The sequence below is a fragment of the Colossoma macropomum genome, unplaced genomic scaffold (assembly GCF_904425465.1).
Source record: "Colossoma macropomum unplaced genomic scaffold, Colossoma_macropomum, whole genome shotgun sequence".
In the NCBI taxonomy this organism is placed as follows: Eukaryota; Metazoa; Chordata; class Actinopteri; order Characiformes; family Serrasalmidae; genus Colossoma; species Colossoma macropomum.
Genome location: NW_023494793.1, coordinates 24,654,877 through 24,677,563, shown reverse-complemented (window position 1 = coordinate 24,677,563; position 22,687 = coordinate 24,654,877). Strand labels below are relative to the sequence as shown.

The 22,687-nt window shown below is 37.4% G+C and overlaps 1 long non-coding RNA gene across 2 annotated transcripts; it reads right to left on the bottom strand.

Moving 5' to 3' along the window:
- Positions 1-201: 201 nt before the first annotated feature.
- Positions 202-2,117, bottom strand: LOC118813532. 2 transcript variants are annotated; one of them, XR_005007651.1, is made up of 4 exons: positions 1,946-2,117; positions 1,671-1,852; positions 1,461-1,546; positions 202-548 (listed from the first exon to the last, which is right to left on the bottom strand). It is a non-coding gene; the product is annotated as an uncharacterized LOC118813532 (long non-coding RNA). The 2 variants fall into 2 exon arrangements; XR_005007650.1 differs by having other exon boundaries at positions 1,461-1,852.
- Positions 2,118-22,687: the final 20,570 nt, after the last annotated feature.

Genomic DNA, 22,687 nt, shown 5'->3' with positions numbered 1-22,687 from the left:
ATGCATATATATATATATATATATATATATATATATATATATATATATATATATATACACACATATACACGTACACATACATACATATATATATACACACACACATACATACATACACACACACACATATATGAATGCAACATTTACACAAGATACCACATTCCAATATATACTCAGGAAACACATTTACAAAAAACTACAATGAGTAATCAAATAATTTTATTGAACTAAACATTAAGTGTATCATATAGTGCAACCTGTACAAATCGCAGCATCATTCATTTTGTGGATATGTTTATTTTAATAGACAATTGCAGGTTTTAGAGTTGTACTAATTAGGGAAGTTATTCCCATTTGCCCACTCTCACTAACAGACACATTTCTCTGTGGAATACTTATACATCCACTGTTTCCTTCAGCTCAGCTGAAATGGTCCTTGGTGGTATGTTGCTGCTGACAGAAAGGCACCACCATGAGTGAATTATCCTGGGGATTTTCGTTAAGGTCATCTGAGACAGTGTTTGGAGTCCTTATGCAAAACTGTTTAGCTTGCAAAAAAATAGAAAATAGCAACTTCAAACTATGTATGGCATGTTGCCTTGAGAGATACAATGACATTGCCTGTAAATATTTTGATATCAAAGTATGTACCATCTACAGGAAAACAACTGAAGCTCATTCAAAATTAATTGGATTCTCAATTTCCTTGATATATTCGAGAAAGAATTAAAGACGCCATTCCATGACAACTCACCTAGAGCATAACCATTCACATCATAAATTTCCATGAAAGAAATGAATTTCAAATTCATCCATGTAACCATGCACAAGTTCAAAACGGGGCACCAATTGTTTTTTTTAATTTAAGAATTGTTAAAGTTTGGCCTTTTAGGACCTAAATGTATTAAGTTTAAATGCTTAAAAATGAATGAGCTGAAATATTAACTGGGTATAAATACAAACAATAAAAATATAGAACCTAGTGAAGCGAAAAATTCAGCCTAATAGAGCAAAACATTAATACTAATAAAAACTAATTATAGCACTGTTTTGAAAATTTATTTGCATAAATACACTCGTGCACTTATTAATTTTTCTCTCAATAGAAACACATTGGCCTAGGTGAGGTAAATGATCCCTAGGTTAAACAGAAAAAGTAAGACAAACTAGTGTGGCATTCAGTCACTAGAAAGTACATGTAACTACACTCAGACACATAAAGCAGTGTAAAACAGTGCTTTTAAATCCTGCTCCTGAAAGCTCTCTGCCCTAAACAGTTTCAACAATTCCCTGTTTCAATATGTCTATTCTACCGAATCAACTGATTATCAAGCACTTTGTGAGCAGGAACAGGTATGTTGAAGAAGCAAAAAGTTGCAACTGTACAAGACAGGGGTCCCCTGAAGAAGGATTAACAAAGAGAGCAGTAAAACATTCTAGCATGCAGTACTGAGATTTACCTCATTTGTCTTTCCGAAAAAAGACTGGGTGGCTGGCAAACAGGTGGAGGCTCTTGCTATACAGTTTTAGGCAAAGTAATCAGGTGCTGCAAAAATAAGTACGTAGTGGAAGATGAATGAATAGCCTACTAGTGTGGGGTAGAGGATGATTATACTTTTGCAGTGTGTTCATGAATGTTATGCTTTAAAAATAAAGTAGTAAAACCTTACCTGACTATTTTTATTTCTTACATTGGTTTATACAGGATACTATACTATTTGTTGTTCCCTGATGCAGGGAGGCTTGAGGGCAGCAGTAGGCTCTTGCTGATGCAGGCTGCCATAAGGACAGGTTGAGACTCTTTCTGGGGAAGGCAAGCATAATGGCAGGAGGAGGCTCTTGCTAGTGCAACCTGGCTTAAGGAAACATGGAGGCTCTTGCAGGTAAATCTGCCATACAGTGGCAGGAAGTTAGATAATAAATATCTATTAAATCTCTTTCTTACCTTGTTTGTGCTTTATTTGTTGTTCCTGAGGGGTAACTGAAGATTTGCTGTGGCCTTTGTCAAACATAATGAGCACAGAGGTCTTTAGGAAAAAGCACCTGGCTTAAGAGCTCCTGATAGGGACAAAGTCCTTTTGCCACATGGTCAAACAGCAAATCCATGAGGTTGTCAACATAGCCTGCAGCTGTTATTAAATATGACTTAATTATTCATTTGATGATTAAAACACAAGTGTACCACTTCCTAACTGAATCTAAATGAAAGAAAATTAAGTATGAAAAGCTCTAATCACTAACAAACAAATTCATTAAGTTCTGTTAAGTTCTTTATCTCCATGGTTTAACAATTTTATAAGCAGTTTCAAATAAATAGATTGTACTTGTATACAAAGTCATCAGAGTAAAGGTCAAGCCTAGGTGTCTTTAGGGAGTTTGAGGTACTACATGTTTTCATGAGTGGATTCAAAAGAACTGACCCTACCTGCCATACTATTGTTATGTACTCCTGCCTTTGTAGCCGTACATTTCATAATGGAAATAATAATAATGCAGACTTTCATATCTACACAATGCATAATCAGAGACAAGTGAGCTCTAAATTTCTTTATCTAGCTTTAGACTTTGATAGGTTTCACATGTGCCTGCATATAGGACAAACGCAGGCCAGTTGAATCAGTCTGACATGACATCTCGTATTGTTCTTTTCTTATTATAATTAAATAAAATGGAGATAGGCACAAGTATACATCACATAACCACCAAGCTGACTCATAAAAGACCACCAAAAAATCCTAATACTTCTAACTTAAATATTTGAGTATAACTGATAACATGACGTTGCAGCGTTGATAAGCTGCTGTTTATTTCCATCTGATAAAAAATTTAGTTGGTTAATTATTTGTATATATCTAGTTTATTGTACTACATAAGAACATCTCTATTTCCGTCAAGAAATAAAAAAGCAACAAACACAATGCAACAGGCTCCCTTTTTCTCTCATCAGTCCCCTCACAAGTTTCACGCAATTGCAAGAGGTGGGACCTTTCTGGTGACGTCGCCTCATTAGGACTGTTCCATTTGTGACCAATAGGCTACTAAGGAGGAGTCTTCATAGGACAGTCCTACCAAGGACCTGCCCTATCTCGGCTGCAGCCTAGTCTTTGGAACACAGCTAACTTAACAGAACACTAAATAACATGCTAAATGCGATTAGATGATATGCACAGAAAAGGATCCAAAACGGAACAAACTCTCTCTCGCTGAAGCCTGGTAGCTATGATTTAGGAGGGCAACACAAGTTGGGCAGCATCAGTGGGCAGTAACATTGGTTGACTGATCTGCATACTGTGATGTGCCATCATACTTTGGCTATACCATACTTTATGTCGTACTATAGCAGAGTTGAACCAGAGGGGCGCTGTAGAGGCGGAACTGACCACGATAAAAATTATATTTTCACATAAGATGTGCTCAAGTTTAAAGCAAGGCTGGCATTATTTATTATTACAGGCAAATGCATTTCAGCTGTTAATAAAAGAAGGTCTTCGTGTGTAACTACTTTTAATGCAAATGATTTTGGAATGGGATGTCCAATAAGTGTCCAACAAGCTCATTTGTGAAGGTCTGGTGTGCACATAGTTTTGCCATACAATAAATAATTGTGTGGTTTCATGTCCTTCAAAAATCCAGTACTCCAATGCATTTATGACATGGTATCACATATCACAGCAATAAAGTGCCCAAATTTCACCTTTTTTTCACACAGTGCTTTTAAAACCTATTTTCTGACATATTTTATTATACATAATGCATCATAAAGTGAACATGTGAAATTGATTACAAGCAGGTGCAAACATGGATAAAGAGGAGTTGAAGCTAAAGTGGAGCTTGAGCAAAAGAGAACCACTGAGCAGCAGAGAATTTGACCAATACCTTTGCCAGTGGATGTGTGCTGCAGCTCTTTGTAGAGGTTTTTCCTGTGGTCAGCCCTGCTGTTATCCCTTCTGCTTTCCCTCCTCCACTTGCAGCCTTAGTCACCATGGGCCTGCTTGCTTTCTTCATACTGTGCTTGATGCATCTATACCTCTGTCTTCAGAGAGTGCAACAAAGAGTTTTTGGTTAGGTTCCTTCAACTGACAAGACTTTTCACAATACTAACTTCAATTCCAACCACAAGTCATATAAAACAATGAAAGCATGTGTTACACTACAGCTTTACTTTAGGTGGGCTCTGTCATATTCTACCCAGCATCTGAAATCAACAATCAAACCTTAGCTAAAGTTTGTGGTACACATTGAGCTTTTGTGGGTATCACTAAAAGGGAGCAAACTGGCCCAACACTGTCAGGATGTCACAAACTGTATGTATATTAGAGCAGGGAGGGTAAACAAATCTGGAAATTTGACAAAATCAAGATAAAATTACCAAAAAATGTATATTATTTTGTAATTTAAAACCACAGGCATTTTACAGTTTCAGCTATTCAGCTTTGAGTTGGTCACTGTTGTGTTATTATGGGCTGTGTTCTACAGTTGCCTTGACTAAAAGAAAATGATAACTTCATCACCATTTTTACACAATTCTGTCTTGTTTGAACAAGGGTTTGCTTCACACACACAAAGGAAAGAAAAAGAAAAGAAAAAGAAAAACAATGATGACATTTTATTAATTGATTTCATGTCTGTCATTGATAAGAATACATTTATTTATTTATAAATTAGAAGTGTTAAACTTCTGCTAGTTGTAGATAACATTAGTTTATGACACCACTTTCAACAGCAACAGCAAAAAAAGCACTGTATTTGGATATGGCTTAATATAATGATACTTGGAAATTTGCTTGGATAGGCTCCAATCCCAATCCCGACCAGAGAGACGTCTTTAATTTTTGGCTTAAATGGTACGACTCTAATTAATAAAGCTCCTTTTAAGCCCACTTCAGTTATCTTCAGTGGGGAGATCATCACTTTCAGAACTCTGATCAATTTTGCACTGCCAAACTACTGAATGCTGGATCGCCGTGACAAAATTTTGGAGCCGCAATTAATGATAATTTTCATTGCTGACCTTTGGTAAAAGTCCGCCTTCCTTAGCTATTGCTGTTATATTCGTCAAACATTCAGCACTTGTACTAACAGACTAAAAAGTTCAGTGGTACACTGAACATTTAGAAGCATACAAAAGGACTACACTGAAAATGTTCATTCAAAAATGAAAATGTGCAGATGTGCAGACACAGATGTTAGAGAACTGACAAAATCTGACTTATTTCCATTAATCAAACCAGTGAAACTGTTTAGTCATTCAAAATTAAAGGAGTAGGTTTCCATGTCTATTAAGGGGGTGGTCAGTAACAGAAGCTACCCCTTCAGATGAGCTAATGCTAAAGCTAACACCAGAGCTAGTCACATAATATGCGCTGTGGAGGTCACTTCATCTTTCACGTGATGTCTTGAAAGCAAACTTACAATGAATAGCATGTGTACCAAAGCATTAATGTATATCTTTACACACAATGTTTTAATGAAAAATATGAGCAACGTACAGTCCTGTTTAATTTGACTGATTTATCAAGCTTATTGTCAACAGCAAGAATAAGAATAATCTTAACATTGTTCTCTAACATAATTTATGGTTAGACATCATATCAAAATTACTTTCAGCAATTTTTTTGCTTAACTTAGAATTAGTATAAGTATGTCTGTTAATAGCTGTTAATAGTTTTGCTATTAAGCTGCAAGTTTGGTTTTTCAGCTTCAGTGATGAAATAATGCCACCACCCTCCAGGATTTTAGGATGGCATGTATCAGCCATTAATTATTGCTCAGTAACACCTTTACACCATTTCTCTATTTAATAACTGAGAACTTTACTCCCAGCCCCATTCTCACTGCAGGTTTAGGGTAACTAATCAGTCTATTATGATTTTGATTAATTAGGATAAGAAAACATGCTGTTATTAGCTTTACAATAAGCAATATTAAATATTTGAGACTGCAATATTTTTAATGAAAAATACAAGCCCTGCTTCTCATTCAATACCATATCAAAAACTGAAATCTCATTCAGCAGACACATTTATTTAAAAAAAAAAAATTGTAAACATCAAAATTAAAACAACACAACAGCAGCTTGATACAGTAAAGAAAACCTTTAGAAGTCATCTCAATGGCTATAGAAGAAGCAAAACACAGGCAGACAAACACAAACAAGCCTCTCTATACTGTACTGTTCAAAAGTCAGACCACTTGTTTGTTTATCCAATATCCAGTCTAAATGGCCAATAAGTACAGGTTTTTCAAGTTTTAAAAACTTTTCAATTTCAGAAAAAAGCAGGAAATCGGCCACAAAATTGTGGCCTAAACTACATTGAATTTTATCAGCAAATGTCTTTTAATAGAACCATTATCATTAAAAACAAAAAATTCAGGCTCAGATGATCGCAAGAGTGTGTTTGGTGGCTCTGGTGAGGTTGGGAAAAAACAGGGTGCTCAGAAGATCAAACCTGTTTGTTATGGTTTAAACTGTGATGGCAATGAACAAAACAATAATTCTAATTTGTTACACCCTTAGCTGACATACATTGATTGTATCATAGCACTAGCAGCAGGGCATCTACTGGATATATTTTGAACTGCCATTATAAATACACAAAATTTATGGTTAATTATGAGTCATAAATCTTAGGGATGCATCCATACCATTTTTTCAGACCGAGTACGAGTACATAATTTTTATGTACTCGCTGATACTGCAATATAATGATGAGTTGCCTACACAGTATTAAACAGCTGTTAGTGTAAAGTAGTGCAATGTACCTTAACATCTAAATGATTAAAATCTAGGTAATTTTTAAAGGAATTAAATTAACTTGCTACATTACATTAGTGACGTTGGCTCAAGCAGCATTGCACTAAAGTACATTTCATGGTTTTGTTCTCATGCTCATCATCTGTCCCGTTCAAAACCGTCTCTGTAGCACGTGTGATGGCAGAAACCACACCCAGGGTAATGCACCTAAAGAGACTGCTTGTGGAGAGTTTTGTATCTTGTTAAAGTCTGTTTGGCATGATGAGCTGTAGTTGAATGCCCTCCAAAGCCAGACATACCCTGTGCCATTTTAGAAATTTTGTTCTTTGGTGACTCACATTGTATCTTTAAAAAGAGCGTTGTGCATGGACAATGTCTACAATTTATTTGCTCACAATGTATGCAAAACCTCCATCCACGCTATGTGAAACACAGCTACTGCATACAGATCTGTCTATGAAAAATTTCAGAAAGGTAAATTTAAAATAACACGCTGCACACAGAGTACTACGCACACATGCTTAGAAACTGAGCTAGAGCAGCTCTGCTAACTACTAAAACCAGGCACTGATGTACATGGTTTGTAAACACACAATAACAGCAGCTTCGTTAATACAGGTGGAGACACAGAGGCTAGCTAAACAGAGGCAAAAAAGTCAACATTTGCCACCAAAGTCTGTATGCTTTACTTTGTTTGACTGAATAGCATTAAATTGTATAAACATTAATACGATGATTTATTTTTTTTCGAAAATTGGCTGTAGAGAGACTGTATTGTCCCACTGTGTACATCTACACCTGGTCTAGCTTCCACGCACAGTGTACCAATGCTGCTCAGTTTCTCAGTGTGTCTGCTTAGTACTCGGCGTACAACGTGCTGTTTTGAATGAAACAGCTTTATTTGAAAAAGTGTTCATGGACAGAGTTGTCTGTAGAAACTGCATTTCATGTGGCATGCCCATCGCACCGTGCATTTTCAAACAGTGTGAGTATATTAATTGCAGTCTTTGTCTGTACACAATGGTCTATTCAAATGTGCAGTGTGAGTCACCAATGAACAAAATTTCTAAAATCACAGTGTATGTTTGGCTTTAGAGGACTTTCAACTACAGCTCAACCAGCCAAACAAAATACTCAGAGAAGACATACAACTCTACACGATTCAACTGCTTAATTCTAAATAGGTTACTCAACAAGTACTAAAAATATGTACTTGCTGAGAAATATGTATAGAAAGAAGTATGAATACATCCCTAGCAAACACTGTTCATTTTTTTAAAATATTCGGTTCACAGCCCTTTTGCCATTGCTTTTATGATGTCATGAAAACAAATGTGTTCATCCTAAACTGCTTTCCAAATGAGGCTCAATACATGGCAGCCTGTAAGAAGAGAGCTCATTTACATATATCAGTATAAAACAGCTTGTTTAAAGCAAACTTTTAAATACAGGCTGGAAAATCATCCTGTAAAAAGTTAACTGTGACTTTTTTCGGTTCATAAAACCACACAAATGTAATAGGATAAAATACAACAGGTGAAAAAATAAAACACAAGAAAAATGTAGAACATGGTCCCTTTAAAACTAATGAGTTCCCAAAGGTGTCACTGACATTGTCACCCTTCAAACAGACACAAACATTAAAATAAGAAGCTACCCAAACACATCTCAGCTGCCTTGCAAATTTATTGTGTGCAGTTTGTGAAACAATTAATTAAAATCATTGTAGTTCTATGTTTATTACTACTATTATTATAGTAGTTTTAGATGTGGCACTACACATTCTGTTTTATCTGTTTGTGACATCGTGACATAATAATGCCCACCCCTATTATGCTTTTATCATAGATGCTGACAAGTATAAATAAATTTCATGCACTACCCTCTCAAAAAAATCTGACTGGGCAGAAATTCACTTTACAGCTCTTGAATTTCAAAAAGCTGAAAAATGTAACCAACTTTCTATGACAGGACTATGGAGGTATTTACAAAATGTATGGAAATATCTCTAAAGGGTTCTTTGAGAAACTAAAGGCAAGTGTCCGAAATCACTAGCCTGAACAATCCAAATTGAAACAACTGAAAACAATTATTTTTATATCTGCAAGTATTTTTTCAGCTTTTTTCCCCTGACTGTGAAAAATGTATAACTTCATGCCATTTTGACTGGAAGTTAGATAAAAAAAAGTTAAAGAAATGATGGTCTCTGAATTTTACACAATACTTTAAACAGAGTACCAGTACTAGTGGAAAATGTACTAACATAAGGAGAGAATGTTTTTTGGAGGGAGTGGGGAATCTACTTAAAAAGCTAATATCTTATATTTTACTCACACATGATTTAGTGATACAGATGTTAATGAGTCAAACCTTAAGATAATTAATAACTAAGCAAAATCAAATGCCATATTCCAGTAATTTAAATAAAAAAAACAAAGCAATACTTGATTTAAAACAAAAACAACAGCAAACACAATTTTGGAGGGCTTGTTTTATTAGACTATGAGACACCGCCTTCCAAAAAATATCAGTTTTTCACTTGCACTCTAAGCACAAAGCAAAGAGGCCAGGGTTTATCTATTGAGTGAAACAGTGAAATGCTTTAGGGTTTAAATCTACTTTGCAAATTTGCTTTCATACATGGGCACTAATGGTGTAACGATTCTCCAAATCCACAATTCAGTTCAGACCTCGATTTTTAAGACATGGTTTGGTTCATACATCATGTTGGTTTCTTTTTGTTTTTTTTTGTTTTTTGGGGGGGGTGGGGGGGTGAACAGGGAAAAATTTCTGGGTTTCACTAAAGAACACGGCATACAGCCTGCCCTAACTTTACATGGAACAATAATTATGTGTTATGGTGTTTACTGTGTGAAGTGTAAAATTAGTTTTGTTACATTAGTAATGTAATGAGAGGTTAACAGGCTACACCAACAGAAGTGGCAGCAGGTTAAGGTTGGGAGGGTATCAAGGTTCCATCTTCACAAGACCGTGGACTTTTGTATCGTAGATTTGGTCGCAGCTTCAGTATTAAGGTCTCAGAATTAATATACCGCTAATAGGCACTAGTTTCTCTCTCTCTCTCTCTCTCTATATATATATATATATATATATATATATATATATATATATATATATATATAAAAAACACAACTTTTGCCCTAAACTAGAATGTAAAGTTTGTGTGCAGAATTTAAATCAACTTGCTAAGGCTTGTTCCATGACCTCGGAAACCAAGAGGAAAAGAAAATCTATAGGGTTTCATGAAAGAAGGACAACAAACTTTCCACTATCAGTATGAAACACAGCCATGTGCTTTAAATGTATTGGTTGTACCAGGCAAATTGAAGGAGTTACTGAAAATACTAAAGCTAGACAACTGAAATGTTCTTTTTCTCTGTGTCAACATTTAATCAATTCACTTCAAAACAATCTACAATAAACTCAAACCAACACTTACACAAAGAGACACTGCCAAAATAATCAGATGTCTGTTAACAACAGATAGCTCTTCTCTCAGTCTAGGCTATACAGTCATGGCCGAAAGTGTTGGCACCCCTGAAATTTTTCCAGAAAATGAAGTATTTCTCCCAGAAAATTATTGCAATTACACGTTTTGTTATACACGTTTATTTCCTTTGTGTGTATTGGAACAACACAAAAAATGTGTTAAGGCAGGAGACCCAGGAGGACCCCGCTGCTGAGACAGAGACATAAAAAAGCTAGACTGCAGTTTGCGAAAATGTACGTAAGCCAAAATCCTTCTGGGAAAATGTCTTGTGAACAGATGAGACCAAGACAGAGCTTTTTGGTAAAGCACATCATTCTAGTGTTTAATGAAAATGGAATGAGTCCTACAAAGAAAAGAACACAGTACCTACAGTCAAACATGGTGGAGGTTCAAAGATGTTTTGGGGTTGTTTAGCTGCCTCTGGCACTGGGTGCCTTGACTGTGTGCAAGGCATCATGAAATCTGAAGATTACTAAAGGATTTTGGGTCGCAATATAGGGCCCAGTGTCAGAAAGCTGGGTTTGCGTCCTAGGTCATGGGTCTTCCAGCAGGACAATGACCCCAAACATACTTCAAAAAGCACCCAGAAATGGATGGAAACAAAGCGCTGGAGAGTTCTGAAGTGGCCAGCAATGAGTCTGGATCTAAATCCCATTGAACACCTGTGGAGAGTTCTTAAAATTGCTGTTGGGAGAAGGCACCCTTCAAATATGAGAGACGTGGAGCAGTTTGCAAAAGAAGAGTGGTCCAAAATTCCAGTTGAGAGGTGTAAGAAGCTTGTTGATGGTTATAGGAAGCGACTGATTTCAGTTATTTTTTCCAAAGGGTTTGCAACCAAATATTAAATTGAGGGTGCCAATAATTTTGTCTGGCCCATTTTTGCAGTTCTGTGTGAAATTATATCATTTTTGGCTTTTTTTTTTCTCTGTTTTTTGTGTTGTTCCAATACACACAAAGGAAATAAATATGTGTATAACAAAACATGTAATTGCAATAATTTTCTGGGAGAAATACTTCATTTTCTGGAAAAAAATTCAGGGGTGCCAACACTTTTGGCCATGACTGTATGAGTGTGTAAGGTATACCCACCAGCACTAGACAACATATATATATATATGTGTGTGTACAGTGTTGTTGGTGTAATGCAACAATAGTGATGTTACTTTAATTGGTATGGATAAATAACAAAGATGTGGTTAACTGCAAAGTGGAGCTGAAATATTGGTAAAGATGTAAAATAATAAAACTGACCAAATCCTGTAACAAACCTAGCCTAAAATAACTCCCAGTGTGTGATGTCATGTTGTTAGCTGTGCATTTCTTCCTGTGAGGTATAGAGTGTTTGAGTATAATGAGCATGATAGCTTACTTCAAGATGCTTATCATAATTAAAAAACTTGAGCTAAAAGCAGCTAATTTTAAAGGTCAGCAGTTTTCAAGGAGAAAATGTTGTTATTAGTTTTGGCCGACACTCAAGATTTCAATACTGGTGTCAGTATCAGCAAAGCAAAAGTGGTATCATACCATCTGCATGGCAAAATATATAATTTGCTGAGTGGTTCAAAAGAAAAGTTAAAAAATACATATAATCTAAATAAATTGCAAGTTGTGTGTTTTCTGCCTGTTTGAAATTTACAACAACATGTAAGGTTTCCTTTGATGTAATTTAAAAGCAGAGCAGGGCAGAGTAAAACAATAAAACCAAAGCAAGTCAGCACTCGTGGAAACATGGGTTCATTTAAGAGGTTAATGCAAACATGAATATAAGTTAATACCATGCTACTGTGATCTATATGGAAAATGTTATGATACTGAATTTTATCAGTACTGCCCAGCACTGACCCTTACCTTGTTTTATCAGATACACCAACCAAATAGGTGCACCCTGCAGGTGTCTCTAACTGTAGCTCATGTGTTGCTGCACATTTTGTCAACCACCCTCTACCCCTTCTCCCATTTATCAATATACAGGGACCACTGTTTAGACATTATTTGGGTAGTGGACCATTTCTGGCACATCAGTGGCACTCACATGATAGTGTCATGTTAGTGGGAGTCTATCAAGCAGAGCAGCTAGTTTTCTTGTTAAAAAAATCATGATTGTCAATAATATCGCCCCTCCGCCACCCCCTCATTTTACTAATGCCTCATTTTACTAATAATAATAAGAAAAAAAGGAATAACAACAATACCAAGAAACATTTACATAACATAAAACTGATAATTATAACAACTATAATTCTTTTCTTAATAGACAAAGTAAGTAATTTTTATGTTTAATGTCACTTATCCTTGATCACAGATTATCAAATTGAGGTGGAATCACTAGGAAAGGTTTTGTCCAATTATATTTAAAATGTTTGTAGACAATTTTGGGTGGAAAAATGATTACCCTTTGGGAAAATGACTCAGCGCAGTCAGTTTTACGAGGAAAATGCTATTTGGTCTTTTTACTGTGCATTTGCGACAAACGCACTGCCGCCGTTATTCCACCTGTAGTAGGAACAACTATCTAGGAACCAAAAATGCAGCGTGTACCTTTTAGGGCTGCAACAAATGACTAATTTGATAGTCGAATAATCTCGAAACGAATAATCGATTATGTAGAGTTTTTTTTTTGTTTTATGCATTTGTTAACTAACAATAAAGACAATAAAGATGAACTGCTTGTTTAAAAATTCACTGTTTTAATGAATTTTTCTCCTAATACAGAATAAATAAAAATAAAATAAAACTCCAATACCTTTTTCCTGTCAACATTTAAAACCAAGAATGTGCAAAGTAGCAAACTGTGATTTGTGCATTCTGCTGTCTGTCTACACTATGTTGCAATTCAATTCTACAATCACGTTTTGAAATGGAGGAAAGTCAGCCTCTCTCTGTGCTCCCGTGAGAGGCCTGATGTCCTCTGAGAGCAGATATTCCCGCCCCTGCAGAGAAGATGCGCTCTGATGGAGCTGCGGGGAAAGTGGCGATTGTTTGTGGCAAACTTGGTGTCTATGAACAGTTAAATGAATGATTTTGTGTAAACATTTCATTTCAGCGGCAACCCTTCGTCCAGCTGCCTTGTATGTCCGCTGAGAACTACCATGTGAAACTGCTTGCGAGAATCTGAACGCACCGGTGGCCTTGGTGTTAAGACAACGATGCAGTGTTTAAAACTGTAAACGTTATCTGGAAAGGGAACAGGGCCGCTGTGAATAATAATTACTTGCTTCTCTGTTCCAACTCCATTAACGATTCCAGAGAACATACATTTTGAAATAGAAAATGTTACAGCTCATAACATGAAGTAGGACAGCTTTTAAAGTTAACATTAGTTAACTAGCTCGCTAGCACAGCTATTGCCGCGTTCCAGACCACACACTTCTGCACTTCACACACTACACTAATGAGCGCACTTCTAATGGTACATGCGCTATTTTTACACACTATTTAGTGTGCTGGTGTGCGGTCTGGGACGCGGCATTCACTGAGCCGACGAGTTTCCGCTTCAGATGCTCCTACATGGAGGATGTGCCCCCATGCTAGCTAAGTTTGGCTTTACAAACAGCACAACCGACAACCTTTTTCAGAGTTTAGCATGAAATGCTCCCACACTTTTAAGGATTTTGTTCCTGGGACTGACACCGCACTTCTATTAACTCTCCTGTAAGAGGTAAGGTCAAAACATTCCTAGTGAGCGCGAGAAATACGTGTAATGACGTCACCAACTAATCGACTATTAAATTAATTGCCAACTAATTTGATCGAAGATTTTAGTCGACTAAGTCGAATAAAAATTGCCCCCCTAGCACCGTTTCACAGTGGCGGAAATAAAGCGTGTACTAAGCTGCTAATTGCTCAATTCCTATTGGTAATCCCCACATTGCTTAGCTCGTTATTTGCATAAAGTTAAACTCCGCTCAACTCTGTCGCATCGCTGACTCCGCCCACTTCGCGTAGCCAACGTTCGCACTGCCTCCTGTCACCAGCTCTCATTGAAAATTAATGACATCCGGCTGCTTTGTTGCATCGCGTCGCTGCCAGTGTGAATGCAGGGTAATACAGCAGCCTGATTGCACTCATGTTCAACTTTTTTTTTTGCCTGCTGCTTTCAATTTGACGTCATACAGCAGCATCAATTTCAAAACACTTCAGCTTAGAGCTGGGCGATATGGCCAAAAATGTTATCACGATAAACAAAATTCATATCGTTCGATATCGATACATACCGCGATAAATGTCAAATCATTATTTCTTTCAAGTTTGAAGGCTGATTTTTGCTCATGGGTGGTTAACTGGTGTTTTAAACTATACTTTACAGTCGTAACACAACAAACACTCGCCAAACAGTGGAACATTTCACAAATCTGTCATGGGAGACTGGGAGAAAGTGTCTGGTGAGCTGTTTTTACCAGCTGGAAAAGCATGGCTATTTTTGTAATAGTCATAATTTAAGAAAGAAAATTTATTTTTAGCTGGTGTCGAGCGCTCGGCTATCCCGTTACAAATGACATCACAGTATTCAGACACCAGCTAGCGACGACTGGATTTCTCTATTCAATTGTAGTAGTTTAAGAAGTGAACCGCAATGTATCTAACACCAGACAAACGGAGCCCTACTTTTCGGTACGTTTAAACTGAAAGTGGTGCTTTTGTGTCTTGTTTGATCTACAGTATCATTAATTCGCCGGTCGCTCCACTCAAACAGGGAATGTATAACTCCGCGTTTCAGCCGTTGCTCAAGACTCATCTTACTCGTGGCTCCCTCCCTCTCTAATCATGTAGAAAAACTCAGAAGTGCGCCCTCTCCTGGTGACAGCAGAGTAGTGTCGCTTTCCTTGCAGTAGAAAATGCCACCAAGGCTTTCGCTAGAACGTGGAAGTGTGAGAATGGTGTATTATATCAAACATTTATTGAACATGTCGTATCGCTCTATCAAGGAAAAGTTATATTGCGATAATTATCGTTATCGTTTTATCACCCAGCCCTATTTCAGCTGCATCCCAAACTGCTTATTATTGCACTAAATAGTATTCTAGCAACCCTCTACTGGCAGGCAGTGGCTCTGACAGACACTGGAGGTGTGGCTATGCAGATCATGTTTTACAATAAGGGTAGGGGAAGGCAGGATGGTGACATACATTTTTAGGAATACACACAAATCAAAAATAAAGCAAAGACAATACATGAACAACTACATAACTTTCCATTCCACTTTCAAAGGAACATGATTAAAGGTGGAATGAAAAATTTGTATGAGCTTGTGAAGAAGCAGCTAGCTACAGTCTGTGGCTGTGGTCGTAGTCAGTTTCCTCTGTATTAACTGATATTTTACATTAAAGTCTGATGTGCCAATAAGTAACACATTAAAAAAAATTAAAAACCGTCACTGCGCAGCCTGAAAGACTTACACACTGATCCGGCAGAAAAGTGGAGTTTTCACAGCTTTTAGCTCCATTTGAATATTTTTCAAATCTGACTTTAATGATCATTATACAACAGTTAGTTCCGGCCATGCAAGGTGATTGGTTGAGAAGCGTTCTAACCGTGCTGATATTTTGCCATAACATCACGTTTTTTCACACTGTATCACTCCTCTAGGATGCCGTTGCTAAGCAACAAGTTTGACAGCTGTAGGAGACACTCAAGCCTTTTGAACATTTTTACTTCTTACTTTGCGCACAAACAGAAAATGGATACTTTTAAGATCACATTTGACCTACAGCCGATTTGGTCAGACTCTGAAGATGAGACTACACTAAATTCCCAAACTGTCATTACCAGCTTTTCAGTCAGCAACTGTGACAGAACAACACCTAAACAACTTGGAAATAGCCAGAAATGAACCGAATACCATTCGCCAAACGTGTAGTCTCATCTTTAGAGTCTGACCAAATCGGACTGAAACATAAAACTGCTGTAATAAAAAACAAAAAAGCTTGCTCAGTGGTAATGACAGTTTCGGAATTGCGGAAATAAGGAGCTGGGGAATTAACTGCCGGTTGTGCAGCGAGTGAGCAGAACTCGTTACTGTGACATAGCAACAAGCTGCTTGTTAAGGAACTATAATTTGGCAGAAGGAATCGCTAACATTAAAACATATTAAATGACACGTTCGCGGCCCAATTTATTAATTTCTTACTTTACTTATTTAACTGTTTTATAAAAGCAATAGAACACTCGAGGTTGTGTGTTATCATGACCAAATCACAGCCGTGATGCTATTTCGCGATAACACACTCCCTCTCGTGTTCTATTGCTTAATTAACTCACATGGCTCTAGGATTACTCTAGAACCAGAAGGAAAAGATGAAGGTAGATTGCATTTTTTTGTTTCTAAATACTACTACTACTACAACTACTACTAATAATAATAATAATAATAATTTACTGTTGGACTAAATATGATTATCTAAATAAATTCAACAAAATTTATTTTTTTTTTAAATAACGTAGCCCTCATATACGCCCAGTAGAATGTTATTAATCGTTGTTTTGTTTGAAACCCCAATAAATCCATTGGCTCTAACTTGGCCACCCCATTGTGATCGTTTTGGCTACACTCCTGAGCCCAATTAACTTGCCAAGTTAATTCACAGATATGTCATATTTAAGTGAGGATTACGGCCTAAAAAACACTTCTGAAGAAAGTAAAATCTGTTACTGTTCGCCAACCAGAGCTGGGTCATTTGCTCGGACTATGTGATCTCCATTGGATGTTTCACACTATGAATCACAACATTATACTCGACACACTAAATTTTTTTCTTGACGTCACAGGAAGGTACTCTCATGGTCCACACCAGGATTTTCCAATCCCAGTCCTGGCAACCCCACACTACGCACATTTTCGTGCTTGGTCTCATCTAGCATATCTGACTCAACTCATTGACAAGTTCCTCGTGGTCTGCGTCAGGTGTTTAGAGTAGGGAAACACAAAAATCAGATCAAAACAGTCGTCAGGACTGGGACTGGGAAACCTCACAGGCAATGACTTTTTTTTACACATAGCTACAAAGGTAACGTTAACTTATACCACAACGACACAGTATCGGACAATTGCTTTTCTCATTATATATGCTGCCAGTGGGTACAATATTCTGTAAACATAGCATTAGCTTCCATCGTTACGGCATCAGGACACAGCATGAAGATAGAGTAAATGGCATCAAGGGCTTGACAAAGTAACATCCTCGTATTTATTTCCGACAAAACACGACTTGATCGGAATTCTTCAATAAACAAGCTGTCCAGTTTTCTGTCAGATCTCGATGGATTTTCAGTTGCATTAAGTGACTAAAAAATCCCAGCTTGTGTGACTAATTTAACAACCAGCTAGTTCAGAACGCATGTTAACCAAAGCCTATAGGTTAACTAGTTAGCTAACAAGCAGGGCGAAATTGACAGAATTGCTAAAAAGTAAAATGTTACTGTTATGGAGTTAAGTTGCGTTTTAGTCAATTACAGCCGCAGTGGCTAGCTAACTTTTGTTAGCTAAACCTTGTCTGCGAGATAGCTAGTTAGGTTAGCCAGATAAAAGTTACACGTTGAGATCACGTTGATATCTAACCTAGCTAGGTTACAAAGAATGCGCGCAACTGCAATCGAACTCGTGTCTCGTAGGCTCCTAGCTACAATAATGAATAAATATGGTTCTTTTTTGATAACAGCCAGCTAGTTTAATTCCTTCATTAGACGTGGTAGCTACAATGCTATTGCTAACAAAACTTCAGTTACACGCTAACAGGATAACGGTACTTGCAGAAAGAAAATTTCAAGGCTACCTACCTCGATTTCTCGTTCTTGAACTACGTAAACTCCTGTGAATATACCGGAATTTTTGGTTAGGTGTGTTAATAAACACTGGTTGCTCTCCCAGGTTTGGTACTCATGAGACATCCTTTCCCTCGTCTGTTTGTGTTAAACCAAAGATTATAAGGTAAACCAAGATGGTGCATGCCTATACAAGGGAAAGGGGCGAAAGGCGGTTCAGTTCCTGTCTGCTTCAACCGCTTCGCCCCGCCCCCGTCTCCTGGGGCCTTTGCAGAAAGAAAGGGCAGCGGGCTGAACAATCTCGAAACACTAAATTTCTTTTCTTAAAATCTGTTCATCAAAAAGCGTATTTAGGCTTCAAATACTCACAATGCTCACCACTTCACAGTAATCTTAAAAAAGGGGGAATATAGTCGCAAAAATTTGGTCAAATGTGCAGACTTTTCCTGCTTGTGTGTATGGGTCTCGAGTCTCTGTTGTCTGCTTAAGGGGGCGGGGGCGATCCAAAACCACGTGACTGCGTTCTCGGCTCTCGACTTTGCGTGTCCTCTCTGGTTAAACTCACCTCTTATTCTTGTGTTGGCAGCGTACAGGGCTTCACCGCTTTTGCACCTCAAAAAGTCTCGATTGAGGCCCAGCGCCCCCAGTTTCGTGACGTCAGCACAACTGATAAAACGGCTCATTCTGAGTATGCATATATTAATTCATTTGATTAGTTAATTAATTAATTTAAAAGAGTAAATCAATATCGGTGAATAAATTAGTATTCATCATCTGTACAACAAGGACTTAGCGGAAAACAGGTAATGTTAAATAAACGCATGCATTGTTTGGATCTCAAGAGTTACAGTTTTAGAATATTACACTGCATGTAAAATCAGCATTAGTCAACTTTCAGATGATACTACTCTTTCCCCCTAAAATATTGGAGGTGCCCAAAGCGTTACAGATGTTAGACCTTTCCTTGAAATCCTCAGGCTTCATTTGAATTTGAAGAAATGTGCTTTATTGCCTGTAGGCTACATAATTGCCATAGTGGCTGAAAAATTGTGTATTATTTTGTTTAAAAATATTACTAATTTTTAAATACTTTGTTTTCTCATTTGCATGGTGTAATCAACATGCAGAAATCTGTATTCTAACATACAAGATAACCTAGGGCTATGACCTTATATCATAAAACAGACGCCTGGAGATCTGCATAGTTGTGTGTGAAGTTCTGTAAGTGTTAATTACAGAAAACAAATATCTTTTTATTCAAGTTTCCTTTGGATTTCTGTGTCAAATAGTGTAACCTCAGGAAAAGTCTACTATTCAAACTTGAGTTTCAGGTCAAAGGTAAGAATAACTATCCATGATAATATCTGTCATATCTGAAATGGAAAAGTCAAGAGGTGTAATTAGTTACTATTTTTAGACTGTTCTAATTTCATGCCTCCATAGAGTCCTATTCATCCATTCATCCATCAATCATCCATTTTTCTGTCTCTCTGTTTTTCTCTATTTTAACACAAAATAGCCACCACCAGATATCTATATGGCTTCTCTAGCAAAAACTCTTTAAAGCATATATAGACTGTTGTTTAAAGTTTTTCAACACATACCTTATTTAAACAGTGTGGCAGTACTGTAAAAAGTTGTTTTTTTTGAAGGCCAAGTGGACACATAACTGTAAAAAATCCCAAAATCCCTGTACCACTCACAGTGCATGGCAATTATTACTTGCAATATGTCTTTGCACACTACACAAACACAGGTGGCTTTACAAAATTGAGCCTGAGTAACTTGCTGTTGTAGTTAATCTGCACTCATCTGTACATAAAAAAGGGCATGCTGTGATCATTTTTGGAGGTTGCATCGAAATGCATATTTGTACTCTTGGCAGAACTCTACTCGCCTCCCCACCATTTACTGGGGCCAAACTGTATGCAGGGTTAACTTCCCCATGTTTGTTGTTCTGGTTGTTTATATGTCACTCACTGAGAATTTCCTCTTGCAGTCCCACTGGCTGTTGTTCATTGCTGATAGTGCTTAGCGCTCACCACACAAGTACACATGCTACAGGATTTTCTGCTGATTCTTTTAAACATCAGGTGATACCTAGATTTCTTGAATTGGTATAACAAGAATTCCCCGCGACCTAGAAGTATAAGCGGCTTAGAAAATGTGTGTGTATGTGTGTGTGTAACAAGAATTTGTATTCAATACCACATATGAATGCGTCTCAAATCGGAATTGATGTGTTTTTTTGCTTTTCACACTGCCACACAGACGACACTTTTTACCTACTGTGTGAACGCCTTAGTCCACTGTCAGTTTTCAGCGTATGTGGGCTGACATCTTTGATGTTTTCAGGCACATAACACTCTCTCAGTAATGAATATAAGCCAAAATTCTGACAAGATTTTAGTAAACTCGATGAATAAAAATAAAAAAGCTAACATTAATTCCATGTGTATTTATCTCCTTAACAGCTCATAACGGTCATGTTTGGCTTAACGGTTATGTCTAATGCTGAGAGACAGCTCATGAAGCTAGCCAATAGCTGACTTCAGCTTCATGTCACCAAAAACTTGGGGTGGGCGAAAATTAATAACTGTCGATTCCCTTCTCTTTGAAGTCACATGATGCCCTAAATTTAACTAAAAACCATCAGCGAGGTTGCTGAACTTTACTGTTCCTCTGCTATCACTGCAGACTGGCAGGGTTGCCTACAGAGCACCGCTAGCAGTCTGTCAATGAAATAATGTTGTCATTTATTTGAAGGTTGTCCCGTTTCGTAGGGTAAGATTTTAGCCAATACAGCTTGTAACTCAGTTCCAAGGGGCAAGATGACACTCGAAAACAAGGGGCAGGGGTAAAATAAGAAATAGGACTGTGCCCACGGCTTTGAGGCGTTAAAGGGCCTCAGTGACATAGAATCTTCCTTTTGCTGTATTCATTGTTGTAACAAAATGCTGATACAGTGCAAAGATGACACAGAACTGCTTCAAATAGGCTCCTGAGTTGCGTTGGCCCTATCATCAGGAGATCACGAGTTTAAACTCTGGTGATGCTACAGCTGTCTGTGGCCAAGAGTCCAAGAGAACACAACTAGCCTTGCTTTCTCTGGGTGGGTAGGACGGCCCTGTCCCCTCATCACTCAGTGCGATGCTAGCCAGCACAGGCGTCTGTTAGCTGTCTGTTAACATACGTTGCCTTTTTTGTTACCCAACGCACTTTTCCCTATGCATCTTTGTAAACGGACGCCCTTGTTTCACTCACCACTTCTCCGAACTCCTGCAAGGCGGGACTAGACTGGACCCGGACATGCCTTCACTGACGACTCATCTTAAAGATACAGTGATTTTGTGTTTTTAACATTTTTCTGTCAACAGTCATCAGTGTATACGGTGCAATATATGTGAGAAATATTATATCGAAATTAATTTAGTATACACCTACATATCTAGTGTGACGTGAGGATGACTGCAATTCTACCGTTTTGATTGTGAATCTCAATTCTTGACGTTTGTCCCACAGAGTACGTAACTAAATGCCAACACCTCGATGAATGTAGTTAAAACTCCACCTAGCGCCAACAAAGCGTGAAAAGAAACTAACCACTAGCTTGAAACATGGTAAATTCACTAACAATCATTGGGGAACAAAGAGGAAAAACAGTTAATTAGTGGTGTGTAATTTGATCTGATTATTGAAAAAGATCAGGTCTAGTGCTGTAATGTATTATTGCTGTATTCAGTCATGTTCCTGGTTTCGTGTTTGTGATATGTCAGGAGAGATTGGGTGAATCTTGCTGTTCAGACCAAGACTCAAAAGGGGAACTCATCGTCCTCTGGTCAACACCAGATAGCAAAGCAATAATGCAACAGGAGTAATATGAATAAAGAAAAACCTGGCAATTGATATACAACAGTGAATATAGAAAAAAGAAAATAAATGAGACAGTTAGTGGACAGAGGTATTTAGGTTAATCAATGATAACCAGTGTCCACTGTGAGAGGCCTGTAAGTGTAACAAATAATAATAGATCTAACAAAAAACAGTGAGTACTTTTAGAAGCACATCACAGTGAAAATGAAAATTTAAGCCATGAAAACCAATTCCTATTGTTGGAAGAAAATCACAGCCTGTTAGAAGCCTGCCATGTCAACATATTAGTATGGATATATGAAGAACTCTGTATAGTATGAAGCAGGTGAACAATGTCTTTAATTGAATAGTTCCGGTTTCAGTCTGTTTAAATGTCATTATGAGGGTGAGTGGAGCAGTGGGACTTCAACACAAACTTAGGTGTTTTAAACTTCTATTTATTGGCCCAATAATTGGTATTTGTAGGTGTGAATTGACCAATTAAAGGGGCAATAGCACTGAAAACCAAAATTTCCTTGTTTTTTTAAAGAGTTATATATGATGTATAGAGTAAATATGTACTATAAAAATGTTAAAGTCTGAAATTGTACCTTCCACTGCTCCATCCATACAGTCCATATATAGAAACAAATCTGCATGGTTTTGATGTCACAACCATGAACAAATTTACACACAGCTGATTCAGTCCATTGCACTTCAGCCTGCACATTTACACTGAAACGAAGTGTTCCAGAGAGTTTGTAGCAGAGACATTGGTGTGTATCTCATGGGAAAAAAACAATAAAATGTGC